This window comes from Nelumbo nucifera, chromosome 6 (assembly GCF_055504915.1).
Source record: "Nelumbo nucifera cultivar China Antique chromosome 6, China Antique-T2T, whole genome shotgun sequence".
NCBI lineage: Eukaryota > Viridiplantae > Streptophyta > Magnoliopsida > Proteales > Nelumbonaceae > Nelumbo > Nelumbo nucifera.
The window spans coordinates 43,304,919-43,320,995 of NC_142654.1; the positions used below are offsets into that span (position 1 = coordinate 43,304,919).

At 37.1% G+C, this 16,077-nt stretch overlaps 1 long non-coding RNA gene across 1 annotated transcript; it reads right to left on the reverse strand.

Annotated features, from left to right (window-relative positions):
• Positions 1-1,824: 1,824 nt before the first annotated feature.
• LOC148790811 (uncharacterized) lies at positions 1,825-6,139 on the reverse strand. The gene is made up of 2 exons (XR_016077742.1): positions 5,726-6,139; positions 1,825-2,059 (listed from the first exon to the last, which is right to left on the reverse strand). It is a non-coding gene; the product is annotated as an uncharacterized LOC148790811 (long non-coding RNA).
• Positions 6,140-16,077: the final 9,938 nt, after the last annotated feature.

Sequence of the window (16,077 nt, forward strand, 5' to 3'; positions counted from 1 at the left end):
CTAATGTCAGACCCATTCTTGAATTGTTCAAACACTTTGAAGAATGAAATTGAACCTAATAAACCCAAAACGCCCAAAAACCCAAAGGTACCCCCCACTTAAAACTAAGAAAAGAAAAAACCACTTTTAAAAGTTCATCAAATTTACATTTTATGCCAATAGCAGCCCTAAATACGGGACTGCAACATCTAGCATGCCCCCAATCTCTCATTGGAGGCACAAGATCCATTAAAACCACCCCCAGATTGAAGAAAATCTTTCACCAAAGAGGAAAGTTTGATTGAGCATTATTTTCTTTGAAAAATCCTTGCCTATCTCTTGTAAAAGCTTTCTTGAAAACCAAGTCCTCTGGTAGGAGAGATCTCAAAGGGAAGAGGAGACCCAAAAGAGCATTTCCTAATCTCTATGAATCCCTTTGTCACCTGAAATCCCAAAGCATTCAAAGCTCAAACTTCAAATCCGCCCCTCTGTCTTCAACTGCAAGATTTGAAACCAAAGGTACACCATCCATCCCAGTATCTCATTTAAGCTTCTTTGAACTTGTTTCCACTGCTAGAAAACTCCCGTCAAGGTTGCACATGAGAGGTAAGTCTCTCATTTTAACATTTAAGTTTGAATTAGTAATTCCTGTTTTTCATATATTTCTGGGTTACTTGAAGTTTTGAGACCTTGGAGAACCATTTGTTCTCAATTTATTCTAGATTGAGAATAAAGGCAGAGAGGTGAGGGCCTTAGGGAAATCAATACCTAAGACTCGATAGCATCACCTCAAAATCGGTCTTAGGAGAAGTTGAGAACATGTTTCTCTAGAGTTCAGAAATTCTAACAACCATTTCCGTGTTTTTCGTAACAAATAGAGCCAAGACAACACCCATATTGGGCTGCTATAACAACTTGGAAAGAGGGGTATCTAACACCTTCCCTCTTCCAATCCTTGGGATCCAAAATATCTTAGTTAGGTGCCTTTCTTAGCAAATAATGAAGTCACTATCAAAGCAAATAAAAGGATTTTCGAATTAGAAAACAAGGGCCCGTTTCCTCTGAAAAAAGGGTGGCGACTCCATTACTTTAAGCCGACAATGAGCTTCCCAAAGCTCACACTGATCATACTTGATACGAAGACCACAATGCACAGTTCCTAGATTGGTGGTTCACACCCAATATCATTCCCAAAATTAGCTTCCAATTGAAAATGGCAAAATGCGTATGTGAAGCCAATTCAACAACACAGTTTCAACCATTACAAGAAAATAGGCCTATAGCTACGACCAAATCCATAGCTATAAATGCAAAAATCCATAGCTATAGGTCTATAGCTACGGACCGGCTACGGTCAAGAAACAATAGTTACAGTTGCGGAGGCTATAGGCAATAGCTACGGCTGAACAAATCCGTAGCTAGAACTAACCTATAGCTATAGTTTGTGTCCGTAGCTAAAGCCTAATCTAAATAAGTATATATGCATTTGTAGCTACTGTTTTTAAGTCATCCGTAGCTACAAAGTTGGCTTTCTAGCTACGGTTTTGTGATGTCCGTAGCTGCAAAATTTGGATTTATAGCTATGGACCCAAGTTGCCTGCAACAAAAAATGAAAAACCTGTATAGCTACGACTTAAATAGTCAGTAGCAAAAGACATCACTCTATAGCTACGGATATTAACTGACCATAGCTAAAAAAGCCTATAGCTATGGTTCACGTTGTCAGTGGTAGAAGAACAACAATCTATAGCTACGGATGTGAATGTTTAGCAACGGTTTTCGTTGACTGTAGCTAAAAACATAAACATATTATCATTATTTTTTGAAGCCTTCTTTCCAGTATTGAATACAAGCACAACTAATTCATAATATAAGATGAACTTAAATTTAAAATTCCATTAACAGATTATATAATAAAAAATGAATTATATCTCAAGGTGCTTTAACATCCCTGTGTTTGCTACAAATTCAAGGTTCTTCAATACATGAAACTCAATCAAAAAAAAAAAAAGTGGCGTGTAAAGTTTGGTCAAATGTCTCCATCCACACATGTGAAGTGTCCTCCTTTACCATGTTCAACCTATAAGAAAATAATAGAAAATAAGTTAGAAATCACATTTTTGGAGATAAAATAGAAAATACTCCCCTAATTGTATTGAATCTTTTCTATGTGTAAATAAATACTTTACTTATCAAAAACAAATGACCCTTTCTCTCTCTCTCCAAAGTACTAAACTGAACAAGTGAATATAACAAGCATACCACTGCAAAATACCAATCATATCCTCACACTATAGATACAATATCAAAAGGAGGATGATCAAAGTAATGACTACGGCAGTTTTGATAAAAGGCTATATTAACTAATCTATCATTACATCTATTAGCTTTCCTATAACAATGAGCTAGAACTAAAGATGTAGTACATTGGCCTATGAGCTCAAGGTGGCTTTAAACAAAGACTTATCTTTTAGAGAGGGAGAGAGAATGAAAATGGAACTTTTATAGGTAAAAGGGTCATTGTGGGTATATAAGAGTTTGAACATCGACTAAAGTTGGGATCAAAATTCTCTCTTTGTAATATAGGTTCTAGATATATAATAGAGTTTGGATTTGGTGACTACAAAACACTAGCACACCCTATGCACAACACAAATGTAACTGCACACAGGGAATATCTTGCCATGAAAGACAGCAATAAGTACAAGGTAATGGTGGTCTATATTGGATTCAGATTGGTTGAATAGGCCCTCCAAAAATGATTCGATCTCATATGCTCAAGATGCACATCCAATAAACAGATGACCCGGGGCTAAGATATTATCCATGTTTAAGACCAGCTGATTAAATGAGAGTTAATAATGGAATCCTTACCTCAGATTATGGCTTTTCTATTCTTTTATTTTGAGCACACTTGAATTAGTCAAAGACAAGGCTAGAATGATATTTTGATCAATTTAGAGGTGGTTTGGTACCATTGCTGTTTTGTCATGAAATGTTTTTGATTGACAAATATCAAATTGGCAGACAACTGTTACTCTAGCTTATTTATAGTTGAAATATAAACTTGCCTTCCGTATTGTGAAACCTAACCAAGCTTTAATGCTTGTTTACCAATAAAAGTGTTTGTACTTATTTTCCAACAATTTTCAGATTTAATACCTGTAAGCTATAATAAGTAAAGTGAGATGGACTTGAATAGAAGGCTGGAAACTCAAGATTTTGGCTCTTTCATTAAAAGGTTTTGTTGGTGATCTCTTCTCTCCTTTTTCCCCCATTCTTTCTTCTCTATTCCCACTTTTTTCATTCCTCTCTCTCCTCATCATCTCTTCTCTCTTTCTCTCTCCTCCTAAGATATTCCCTCCAAAATTCTTTAAATTGAGTCACATTTTGCATATCAGGTTGAATTAACCTGATGATGGAAGAACTAGCACTTGTCTCATGTGTGTGTGTTGTGCTTGAAGAGTGGGGAGTCCACCAACCACTTGGTTTTGCTCTGTCCCTTTGTAGATCAATCATGGAAGCATTTTTTGTCTTTATTGAGAAAGAGTTGGGTTGCACCAAGGGAGGTTGTGGACCTATTCAAGACAGATTTCATTAGTTTTACTACTCAGAGACAAAAGGTCCTTTGGAAGTGTTGAGAGGGGCAATTTTGTGGGGGTTGTGGGCTGAAATAAATGCAAGACTGTTTGAGGAAAACTGCAAGTCGGTTGAAGAGATGTTAGAGTTAACAATAATTAGGGTGACACATTGGACACTAGGGACAAAGGAATTCAAGGGAGTTTCCATGAATGATTTGCTGAGGGGATGGCAACCTTTAGCTGTTTTTCAGGTTAGAAAACAACAAAGAGTGCTGGACTGGAATCCTCCTGAAGCGGGTGTAATTCAGTTCAGTTTTGATGGGTGTTGTCTGGGAACCTGGGGCCATCTGGGTTAGGGGGTGTAGTAAGAGATTGGCAAAGCACTGTTATTCTCAATTTTACAGGCCCAGCAGGACAGGGTATCTATCTGAGGGAAAAGTTGTTAGCACTGATTCAAGGTTTAGAATTGATACAATAGTAGGGGGTGGAAAGATGTTGTATGAGAAGGGGACTATCAAACTGTGATTCCTCATTCAATTGGGTTCCTAGAGTGCAAATATGGTGGTAGATGGTTTAGCAAGAGCAGGGGTGGGGAAAGAGGTATTAGAATGGGGTTGCCTGGGGCTGGGTTGTACTAGGTAAAGATCCTGGGTTGTTGCTTCAAATTAGTTGAGTTTACACTTTAAACTCCTACCCCATATGATTTATTTTCTTCCTTCAAACTAGTTGAGTTCACACTTTAAACTCCTATTCACATATTTCTCCATCATCAACTTCAAGGCATCCTAGGCCTCCTATTGATGAAGGTTTATCCAACCATGGACAATTGTCATCAACTTTAAATCCTAACCTTCAAACTTCAACCAAAGTACTTGGCATGGCATGACACTCATATATGGGTTTTCAAGAATCACAACTAGGTTATGTTTGGACTGATGTGCAGGAGTCAAAAAGCAGAATGGATTCCATGATTCTATGAATAATGTAATGATACCAAGTTCCAATTCATTCTTTTATCTATATCGACCAAAAATGCAGCATAAAACCAACTACTTCAAATACTTTGTGCTGCCCTTTTTCCAAGGCTGAACAAAAGAACATTAAAGGTGTTAGATTGAAGTCCTATTTGTTAACATAAAATCCACTCATTTTATGATTGATTGTTAACATAAACAGTGACCCACTAAAATATAAGAAATTTCCAAATAAATATAGATATAAAAATTGATACACCACCCTTTACATGAAATTCAAGAAACATATACATATACAAAGCATGTTAAATTAACCACATCTTAGAACTTCTAAATCATAGGGTCAGAATCTTCATTCATTTGAAATCCTATTTGTTAAAAACCCATTGTTTAGACAAATTAACGTCATTCAGCCACTTAGTTGTTATCAAATGGCCCCTGAGCCAGTTAAGGGAAAGTGTTAGCTGATTAGAGAACCACAAGAATGAGCTGCTTAAGGTTGGAGATATAACCTACACATCTCTAATTAGAAATATGAAAGCTATGAACCATAGCAAAGGCAACTATCCAACCAGATGAAATGAGAATAAATAAAAAAAGGAATGCACTTGTTGAAATATATCTGATTACATTTTTATGAAGTTGTATTTATGATATTTGATCCGTTTTGCCCTTTTCTGGTTTTTAACCATTGAAGGTGAACCAGGGTAGGAGAACTAGGGTAAGAAATCTTCCTAGTCCTGAACTCACAAGTAATGACCATCTCTCTCATTGCTAGTGACGGCAAACAATTTTTTAGTATGACCTGAACATTTGATAGGTTGGAATTTCAAGGTGAGCATTTTCTAAAAAAAAGCTAAGAAATCTGGCACTAAACAACATCAGAACTAGAGTAAGAAATAACTAAACGAAAAAAAAGCTAAGGAATCTGCAACTTCACTAGCATCTTCATTCAAATAGGATTTAAAGACAGAAAACAAAGAAAGATAAAAAAATGGTTCTAGAAAAAGGATCACAGGGGTCTCATTATTAGTAACGATGTGGGCAAAAAAATTACAGAGGGTGGCTCTACAGAACCTCATTGCCACCTCTGCCAGTCAACAATCGAATGCAACATTGGAGAGGAGAAATCGAAAATGGGATATATAGACAATAGAATGGAAAAGAGTTGCAGAGTAAATTAGAACTTACCTGAGATGGGGTTTCGGCCTGGTTCGATCAAGAGAACAGGGAGCCTCGATCCTTTTCAATCGGTGGTGGCTTGTAGGCCTTAATGCAGATGCTGCAACAGGGGCTCTAGTAATCTTCCTCCCAGATTGTTTTCTTTAACAACAGTGGTTACCGATGACTACAACATTGATATTCAACGATTCTACGCAATTGGCGTAGGAGACTCAGACAAGGGGTGGCAAATGGCCAGAAAACCCAAAAGCTGAAGGAAATTGATGTAAATTTTGAGGGAATAAGATGAAGCTATGGAAACGGTTAATAATCACCGGAAATCCGATCGAAAATGGGGGCATCTTTCCATTGTGAGGCCTCCTTCACGACCAGAGAACAGGGTGTGAGAATAGGCTCGAAACGGTCGCCAGTGAGATGAAGGGAAAGGGGGAAAGAGGGAAAAGCAAAATAAGAGAGGAAGGGATTAGAGGAGAGGGAGAAGGGTGGTCGATCAGAGGGGAGCGCACCACCACCGCTGTTTGGTGTGTTGATGGGAAGAAGATGATCTATCCTCCAGGTGATTTCAGCATTTTGATTAGTTGGGGTGAGGAAAAGAGGGGAAAACGGTGAGAATAAAGGAGAGAGAGAGAGAAACGTGGGAAGATAGGAGGGAAGATAGGAAGTTTCAAATAGAGGGCACATAAACCTGGGCCTAGGCCTACAAGGGCCGGGACTGGATGGACCTGATTTCAGGCCTACGTATTTTATGTTATATTTAATATTTTATATTAAATGGAATACAATATAAAATATCATATACAGATTATAAATATCATATTATAATATTTATATATAAAATAGATGATATCATGTTTTTCGAACCATTGTTGATTCGAATAGTTAGACCATTTAGCTTAGGAATTGGTCAGGGTGTCGGCTCCGTTTTAACCCAAAACTAGAAATTTTTCCAAAATCGTTGAATTGTTGGCCCGACTAGTCAAATTGTTGCCTTGTTCAACCCAAACAACGGTTTTAGGTCTTTTATTATAATTATTTATTTTATTTTATTGTTACTTTTTAAATTGTCACAATTTTTTTATTATACTATAACATATATCTTTTTATTAATTTTTAAAATTTTTAATATAAAAAATTAGGATTTGAGGATAAAAATGCACTTTAAACAAAATAGAAAGGTAAGGTGACTTCAGCACTTTGAAACGTGTAGATAGAAAATGTTACCCAAAATAAAATAAAAAACAATAAAAATCCCCCCAATAATTATTACTTCATTAACTATTAATTTATTAAATAAATGCTTAATTTTTAAGTACATAAATATTAATTAATATTTATTTATTATATTTTATAACAAAATTTATTAATAATTTATTTGTGAAATTACTAATAATTTAGTTTAATTGTCATTAGCTAATAATAGCTAATAACGATATTTCCAATAATCATTAACTAATATTAATTGATTAATTAATTATCAATGATCAATCATATTTAATTTCTTAATAGTTAACTATTAGTTATTATTTTCTATTAATAAATATTTATCTAAAATAATTAAATTATTTTTATGATTAGTTTTTAATTAATTAATTACATAATAATTAAAATATGTATTTACATTTTAGAAATTATTATCTTATTGTTTATGTCTAACTTAATTATTATTAAATAGTAATCATGAATTATTATTTTTATTCATTAATAATTGTCTAAGAATAATATTTATTCATTATTAATATTTTTTGGTGATTAGTAATTAGTTAATTATTCAAAATAACTTATTATATTGTTTTTAAAAATAGTTAAGTTTTCATTTATTATATTGTTTTTTTTAATTTTACTAATTACTTACTAGTTTATATTTTTTTATCAATTTATTAATATTTATTTTTGTTAACATTTTAATATATTTATTATTTCTTAACCATTTTCCATTATATGCTAATCAATTTATTAAATAATTGCAAAGCACTTTCCTCAGGGTAAAATAATTACGTGTCATTTCCCAGAATGCCACATTGAAATTTCAAAACAATATTCTCCACGTTTGAATGTTAGAAAAAGCACAAAATCACAACTTTTAGGTTGCATTTGGCATTCCTTATTTTAAGGACTTATCTCCTTTTTGTAGTTAAAAATTCATTGTTCATACGAGCATTTTAATGGCAAAAAGGAGATAAATCCTTAAAAGGAATGCCAAATACAGCCTTAATATTATAACCTTTAACCACAGAAAAGTTATAAATAGCCTTTCTCATTCTTCTATAACCTGTAGCTACGGATTTTTTGTTATCCGTAGCTATATCTATAAATAGCCTTTAACCACGGACAACATATCCGTTGCTATAGGTCAACTTCAATCTTCTACAACATATAACAACAGATATTAAAATCCGTGGTTATAAATAGGTTTTAACCACGGGCACAGTAACATAGCTACGGAAAAAATGATCGTAGCTAGAAATTAAGTTCTAGCCACGGGCATTTCATATTTGTAGCAATTGCTTATGCTTTAGCTACAGTTTTTTATGTCCGTAGCTACATTACAGTAGTTATAGACCCATTTTCTTGTAATGAACAAAACTGGTCTCTAACTTGCTTGGATTGAATTGGGTTTGTGGACCTGATATTCCTTGATGTTTTTCTTCCTAAAACACAGTGGATGACTAATAGAAATCAGCCCTTATCAAATGCTAGGTTGAACTAGGGTTTCTAGGAGACAAGAGAGAGGAGAAGAAAGCAAGAAAGCGGAGAGAATGGTTGGTTTGCCCCTCCCCTCTTAGTCCCCTATATAGAGCACTCTCTTAATGTAATTTGGAGTTGATCCAAATTAAATTTGGATAAGGACTTTATCTCTAATTGATAAGCATTATCTTCTTAAGAAGATAAGTGCTCCACACCTAGATCCATGCCCATTTTCAAACCAAGTCTCAGGACAACTTGAGTTTTCATATGATTACTTAACTAATCATATAGTAATGGGCCTTAGGCTCATTTTCTCAAATGGTTCACTCTCAATGTGTTGCATGGCCACTTTGGGCCTAAATATTGTATGGCAAGGGACCCACAAAGGTGTCACAGAAGTCCATGAGGGTTTGGCCCTACCTCTAGAAGAGGTTAAGCCAAATTCACTACTCAAGGTAGTGAACCCCTGACCCAATCAATACCCAAGGATAATGAACTTATGTAAGATGAAGCTCATCAGGTATCAGCCTTATAATGATCTCTTACACCTAACCTCTCAGCACATAATCATTAGAACACTGCCCATAGGGAAGAACGTCTTTCCTAACTGCAAATGCAGTGTCATACTCTTTGCTTAGATGGATCTTGGGATTAAAAATTTTGTAAACTTTTTTCATAAAATAGTAATATAACATATAAATATATTTTGTAAATCAGATTTCAAATACAATTAAAATCCACTGCTAGAAGTTTATGTTTCGATCCTATCATTGTGATCACTCATTCAAATAATTTCCCAAACTGCCCTAACATGCCCAGGTATTTGACCCTTGATGCATCTCAGTGGTTAGCACATAAAAGATAGCTCACTCCAATACCAAGTGTAGTAGCATAATCAAGTCTGGGGTTAAGTGTAACTTTCCAATTTTACCCATCTATCTCCAAGGTCCAGGGCATAACTAGAAACTAGTCCAGGTTCAATGTTTCTTCTAAACATCCATTGGATGTGCTTGGAGTCTATCCCTAGCAGTCGAGACAAACCACTCCACTAGTTCGGTAGCATACTAGTGTCAACCATGTCAAGATAAACTCACTAAGTCTATCTAATGGATGAGAACATTCTAATCTAACATGAGTCTCATAAGTGTCTAGTTTAATGAGTAATTCATAGAAAACACAATGTATAACATATGAGGGTCAAATATCTAGGTATGTTGGAGCAGTTTGGAATATCACTTAAATGGGTAATCATTGTGATATGATCAACCACTTTGTTAAACAAAGAAAATATCTTGGTGAATACTCTTTCTGATGAAAACCTAAATTAGCAGCAATAGATTTCAACTTGTTTAGAAATCTATTTACAAAATGTATTTATACTTATAAATAATTTATTTTATAAAAGGGTTTTCAAAAAAGTTAAAATTTTAGGATCCATCTAAATAAAGAGTGTTACACTAATTTCATAGTCAAAGATGAGGCCCTTCCTTGTGGTCAATGTATAAATATTATGGACTGAGAGGTTAAGAACAAAAGTCTTTGGGGTGCAACTTGATGGGCTTATTTCTCATATTAATTTATTGGTTTTGGGCTTTATAAAGTGATTGAAACCCAAAGCAAACTTTTGTTTAAGTGTTGCATCACTTGCAAGACCAATTGGATTGAGTAAGAGGTTCACTAGGTGTATGTTCCTACATGGGCCGAACCCATATGATTTAACATGAGGAATTAGTGGATCCCATGCCAATATAAAATTCAGGTCTAATGGGCTAGTTAAAACCATGAGTTAAATCACTTGAGTATAATGGCCTAATTCCAACCAAAGACTAGTATGACTAATTTGACTAGGTATTTAGAAATTAGACAACTTGGGTCAAAATTGGAATAGTCTTGGATCTTGCATATTTCTAATATGATTGGAAAAGTTTCCAAGTTAGTGAACTTCTAATAAAGTTAGAAATCTGATTTGGAAATTCCTAGTAGGACTATACCTTTCCAACTCTATGGCCATGTTCTTTTTTCGGAATCACATTTACCTGAGTAAATGAACTTACCCTGGTAAGTGTTTCCTAGGTAAGTGCATTTACCCATGTTCTTTTTTTGTTTGATTTACCCAGGTAAATGATGTTTCTTATTTTCCCATGTTATTTTGCAACACCCACTTTCCTAGGTAAATTGTTATTTTTTCATCTCTTTCCAATTTTTCCCTTTGGATATGGATTTGAAAACCATGTCACAAAGTCTTAAATGCCCCTAAAATTTTTGGAAATAAACCATGTTGCCTCTTCTTTTAAACCCAATTTGAGCCTAATTCAAGTTTTTCCTCTAGAAAGATAGAAGAAAACACCATCTGCCATTATTTTGGGCATTTAAGACTACTGTCACAATTTCTAGCTTTCTTTATGAAAATCAAACTAGTTTTGGTTATTTAATGAACCATTGAATTTTTACAAATAACAAATAGCATAGGAGACTTTAAAATGTCAATGCTTATAAGATCATGTCAATCCTTTGACTTTCAAAATCATAGTTACAAAATGTGAGTCTAAATTACTTCCAATAAGCTGCATACACCAAAATTACATGGTTGGGACTTTTCAAGTACAACCAGATATACAATTCTCTATCAAAGAAGAATAACAGAGAATGGGAAAAAACAAAACAGGGGAAAATTTGTTGGATGTCATTTGGGAAGAAGGAATAAAAATTCTCCATGGGCCATAGTGAAGGCACATATGGAAAACCTCAACACATTGCCTGGCTTCACTTGGCATAGTTGATTCATATATTAAGATGCCTTCTTTAGCAACAAGTCAATGATCAACACATCCAAAATCTTGAACCGACCAAGTCCTGGATGGCAGCAGAACCACGACTAGCTAGCTGTTGAATGTGAGAAGAGAACTCTCCAGCCTGCCATGAATTTTAGCCATTAGGGCTCAAGCCATGGAACAAAATACAACATATACAATCAAGGAAAATACCATGTTTTCTACACAAATGCTGTTAGACAGTGTATGCCCTTAGCTCCAATCAGAATGATGTACCTTATGTCATTTATTGTAAATGAATAAAATACATATTTGATTCATGTTATTATGGTGTGTTTCTGTGTAATACCCTTAAACTGGACACATATGAGACTCGTGTTAGTTTAGAATGTTCACAGCTGATGGATTGATTTGGGGAGATCTATCCTATTAAGGCTGACACTGATGTGCTGCCAAGTTGGTTGGGGTAGCTTGCCTTAGTTGCCAGGGTGAGACTCGAGGTACATATAGTGTAGGTTTACTTGAAACCCTGAATCGGACCAGAATTCCAGTATTGCCCTGGACCTTGGTGATTAGTGGGCAAAACTGGAATGTTACACCTGACCCCTAGACTCGATTATGATATTGCACTAGGTGTCGGATTGGGCTGTCTTTGATATGCCAATCAGTGAGATCCTTAGAGGGAGTCAAAACCTGGGTATGTTGGGAGAGTCTGAGAATTCATCTGAGTGGGTGATCATAGTGACAGGATCAGCCCCTTTGTCGGACAAAGGTAATGATCGGGGATGCGCTCTCTCTGATGGAAACCAAAGCTGCCGGCAGCCGATTTCAATCGTTGAAATTTGTTTTAGCAAAATATATTTATATATATTACGGTTTCAAAATGTTTGCAAAAGGTTTTAATTCCTAGGATCCATGTGAGTAGAGAGTGCAGCACTATTCCTTGCAGCCGAGGGAGAGGTCCTCTCTTGTCGGGCAGTGTTTGATCATTATGGGCTGAGAGGTTAAGTGTAAGACCATTGAGGGTAATACCTGATGGGCTAATCTTGCATTTGCCCATAGTCCCTGGGTTTTTATAAGGTGGCTTGGCCCAGGGACCACTTAGTGTAAGTGTTGGGCCCATTAAGAGCCCATGGTGATGGGGTCAGGGGTTCACTGTCCATAACAATGAATCCCGCCAGGCCTTGTAACAGAAGATAGGCTGAACCCATTTGGCTGATGTGTAGATCAATGTTTGGGTCCCACACCATATAAGGAAACCCAACTGGGCAGCAGTCTGGAAGGTTGAGCACATAGACTTAATGGGCCTAAAGCCCAATTCGAACTGGTCTAATTTGATTAGTTAAAGAAGGGGGCGGATCTGGGATTTGGATCAGCAGATAGGATAGGGAGTCATCCCTATCCACTCAGAGAGTCCAGATCCAAATACAGATTTGGATTTGGAAACTCCTAATAAGATTAGGAGGGCTAATCTAATCTACAAATAAGATAAGGGCTTATCCTTATCTCTTAAAGAAAAGTCCTGATCCAAATATAGATTTGGATTAGGAAACTCCTAATGAGATTAGGAGCTCTCTTTAAGGCTATAAAAGGATGAGGAGGGCAAACCTCCATTCATCTAATCACAACTGATCTTAGATCACAGAAAGAGAGAAGACAACTATAGTAAGACTGCGCCATCTTCTGCTCTTGCGCCCTCCTGCTGCTGCCACCATTTCCAGTTCGTTCTCCACTGTAGGAGCGATCGGGAAATGTTCTTGATATCAGTTTATGGAGAAAAACTGATATGAAGTCGTGCTCACATACCTTCCATCTAATTCTTGCTAAAGGATTCAGTTCTTGTGAAGAACCTGTTGATTCTGCTCCACCCTATGCTATGTCATCTTCAGTGGGAGCAGTCTTTGGAGTTTTCCTTGGGTGTAAACACCTTCATTGGGAGATATTGTTTCTTCGTATCAGGTACCTCCCTCTCCTATCTTTTGGTTTTAGATCTGCTTCGGTTCTTGATTCAAGATTGATCATTGAAAATGCAGATTTTCTAAAATAGGGAATGTGATTCCCACATGGGAGAGAGAGAAATTTTTGAAATTTTGCCCTACCTTCCTGTAGGGTTCGGCTATCCATATGATGGATTTCTCATCCCTTCAAATGCCTAGAACAATGAAACATGGGAATTCTACAGGCTCAGTTTGGAAGGAATACAAATACAAATATGTAGAGTGCAAAACCTAGTGTTTTGTATTATTTTATATGTATTTGTACTATACATATTTGTATTTGTATTTGCACTTGCAACATAAGTTTCTTTGCTACTTCCTGTAATGAAAGAGGTTAAGTGTTATTAACAGAGATGCCCCACCTCATCCTACCAAAATAAAAAAAGATATACTAGCAAGTGAGAATCTGTTGGAAGCTCGGACACGGCTATGTGGTAACAAACCTTTGCACTGTGTAATCAGCTCGTACACTGCTCTGTGGTAACAAACCTTTAACCCATTCTCCTTTCATTAAAGCATGAAGCTTTTGGTGTTCAGTTATAGCATCAATGCACTCCTGTATGGCAGCTAGGACAAATGAATGTTGTTGAGGCTGTTGTTGCAGATTGGGTAAAGGCAACTTTGCTTCAAACAGAAGATCCACATGAAAACATCTAAATATAGGCATGACAAACAATAACTAGTGATAGAAAAAGAACATAAGAATCAGAGTAACTGATAATGTGAAAAACCCCCCTCCCCAAAAATAAAAAGAACATAAGAGGAAGAGGGAATTCTAGATTCCAAGGAAATGTATACAAATATATAAACAATAACATATTAGGCACGAAATTTTAGATATCATATATATAGTGGCAAAATGGTTCCAGGAGAAATAGCTCAGATCTTGTTCTTATTCATACAGGAAATTTCTAGATAAGTCACCTACAATTAGAAAGTTGGGTAAAAATTAAATGGCAAAAAATGATAGACCTTGATGAGATGGGCCAAAGTACAACACCAGTTCATGAGAGCTCCTTCTAATTGTTTCCAGAATCAGTGGAGCTCCATCATTTTTTGAATATGCTGTATATGTCATGTGGATATTATAGTCATACTTGTTTGTAAATTCTGAGGATTCTTCACCCTCTTTATAGTACTACAATACTTTTTTCCATTTACTTAAAAAATGTCAACCAGTAATGCAGCAAAAGCTCTAATCTGTTCTTAAAATCTAGATAATAAAACATGTAATCTTCCCATACTCATAATGGTGATGTGCGATCTGGAAGCTCCTAGCTGGAAGATGACCTGGACCTTAGTCGTGTAGCGAGTTGGACCAAACTGCAAGACAGAGGACTAGAGCACTCGGGGCGGTTAAAGAGCTTGGATGCAAGTAATCGTGCATACCTGGACCATGGAGGGGTTGATGCCTTTATATAGCTGAGTTATTGTGGGTTTACCGGAACAGTTCCAAGATCTGTGGCCTGAATGGACGAGATCCGTTTCCGCTTTAGTTGGGGAGCAACGTATCAGTCAATGAACCTCATTATTGCCGCCCGATTCGGATGGGGAGAAGATAAGGCTTGCCGTTATGCGGTATGATCCCATAATATTCAGTCTATTGGGAAGCTATTGCGATTTATTACATGTCACTTTGGTTCCCGGGCCCCGAACTCGATTAGCCACTAAGGTGGTGTTACGTCGAGGTGACCTTATGCTGAAGTGACTTTATGCCGAGCTCCGCATACTGCTAACTAGGCTCCCCTTGCTGAGTTTTCATCCTACATGTAGATCACTTCCACGTGACTTTTATTTACTAGGTCGTGCCAAATTACTCCTCATCAATTGCCCCCCACTCCTCGTGGTAGGGGTCCTAACTTGGCGCGGGGAATTCATGACGAGCTTAGGTGTATTTGGCATGGAATGTAGGTGATGTGGAGGGGGAGTCGTTGGTCAGACTTGTTCGACCATTCGGTTCAACCAGGAAGTGACCCAGATCGCGTACCTGATACGCGAGGATGTCAATTCGATTATAGACTCTACGGACGTCAAAACACACGCTAAATCGATTTCAACCTTGGGGGCCATGTAATCGGTTTTCCTAGGAGCCGTCGGATCGTGTTGATCTTGACCGTTGATTCCCGGATATACTGGCTATAAATAGGGGCCAAAGGGCCCATTTTCTTTGCCACAAGTCCGCAAGTCCACAATCTTTGAGGTCGCGCTCAAGTCTTCCAGTTCGGTATCAACCTTTTCTAGGTCCAAGGTCGCCTCCTTTTCTTCGGTCTTCCTTTTGGTGAGTCCACCTTCCTTTGCCTTTTCCTTTTGATTCCATTGTCCTTTCCTTTAATATGTCTAGCCTTAGCTTAGATAGTCTTCTAGACGGGAGTGGTGAGTCTGCTTGGGCCGAGGTGGGTACCTTGGCTCAGACCATGGATCCTCGTCCTACCGAGGTGGTCACTTCAGGACAGGATGTGGTCCTTAGTCCGCTTGAGGTGGACTCACCTCGGTGGGAGCGAGAAGCTTCTAGTAAATCGGCTTCCACCTTACATCGAGGTCGACTGCCAGACAACTTTGGCCCATCTATAATGATGGTGGACATGTCTCCTAGCCTTAGTAGCTTGGTACAGACTCCCTAGCGACCTGGTACAAACTCCCTAACTTGGTCTTCGAAGAGCAGCTCGTAGCCGGTCTGCGTCTTCCACTTCACCCTCTTATAATCGAGATCGTTAAATTCTTTAACATTACCATAGGCCAGCTACACCCGAACTCTATCCGTAATATCGTAGGGACCATTTCTCTTTTCCATGATTATAACCATCCCCTTGACCTCGACATCTTCTCTTCGATCCTTTCCATTAAGAAAAACTTGTCCTGCGTTCTGCTCGAGCACAGGCGAACTTACTACTTGTCTCCTTGTCCTAGG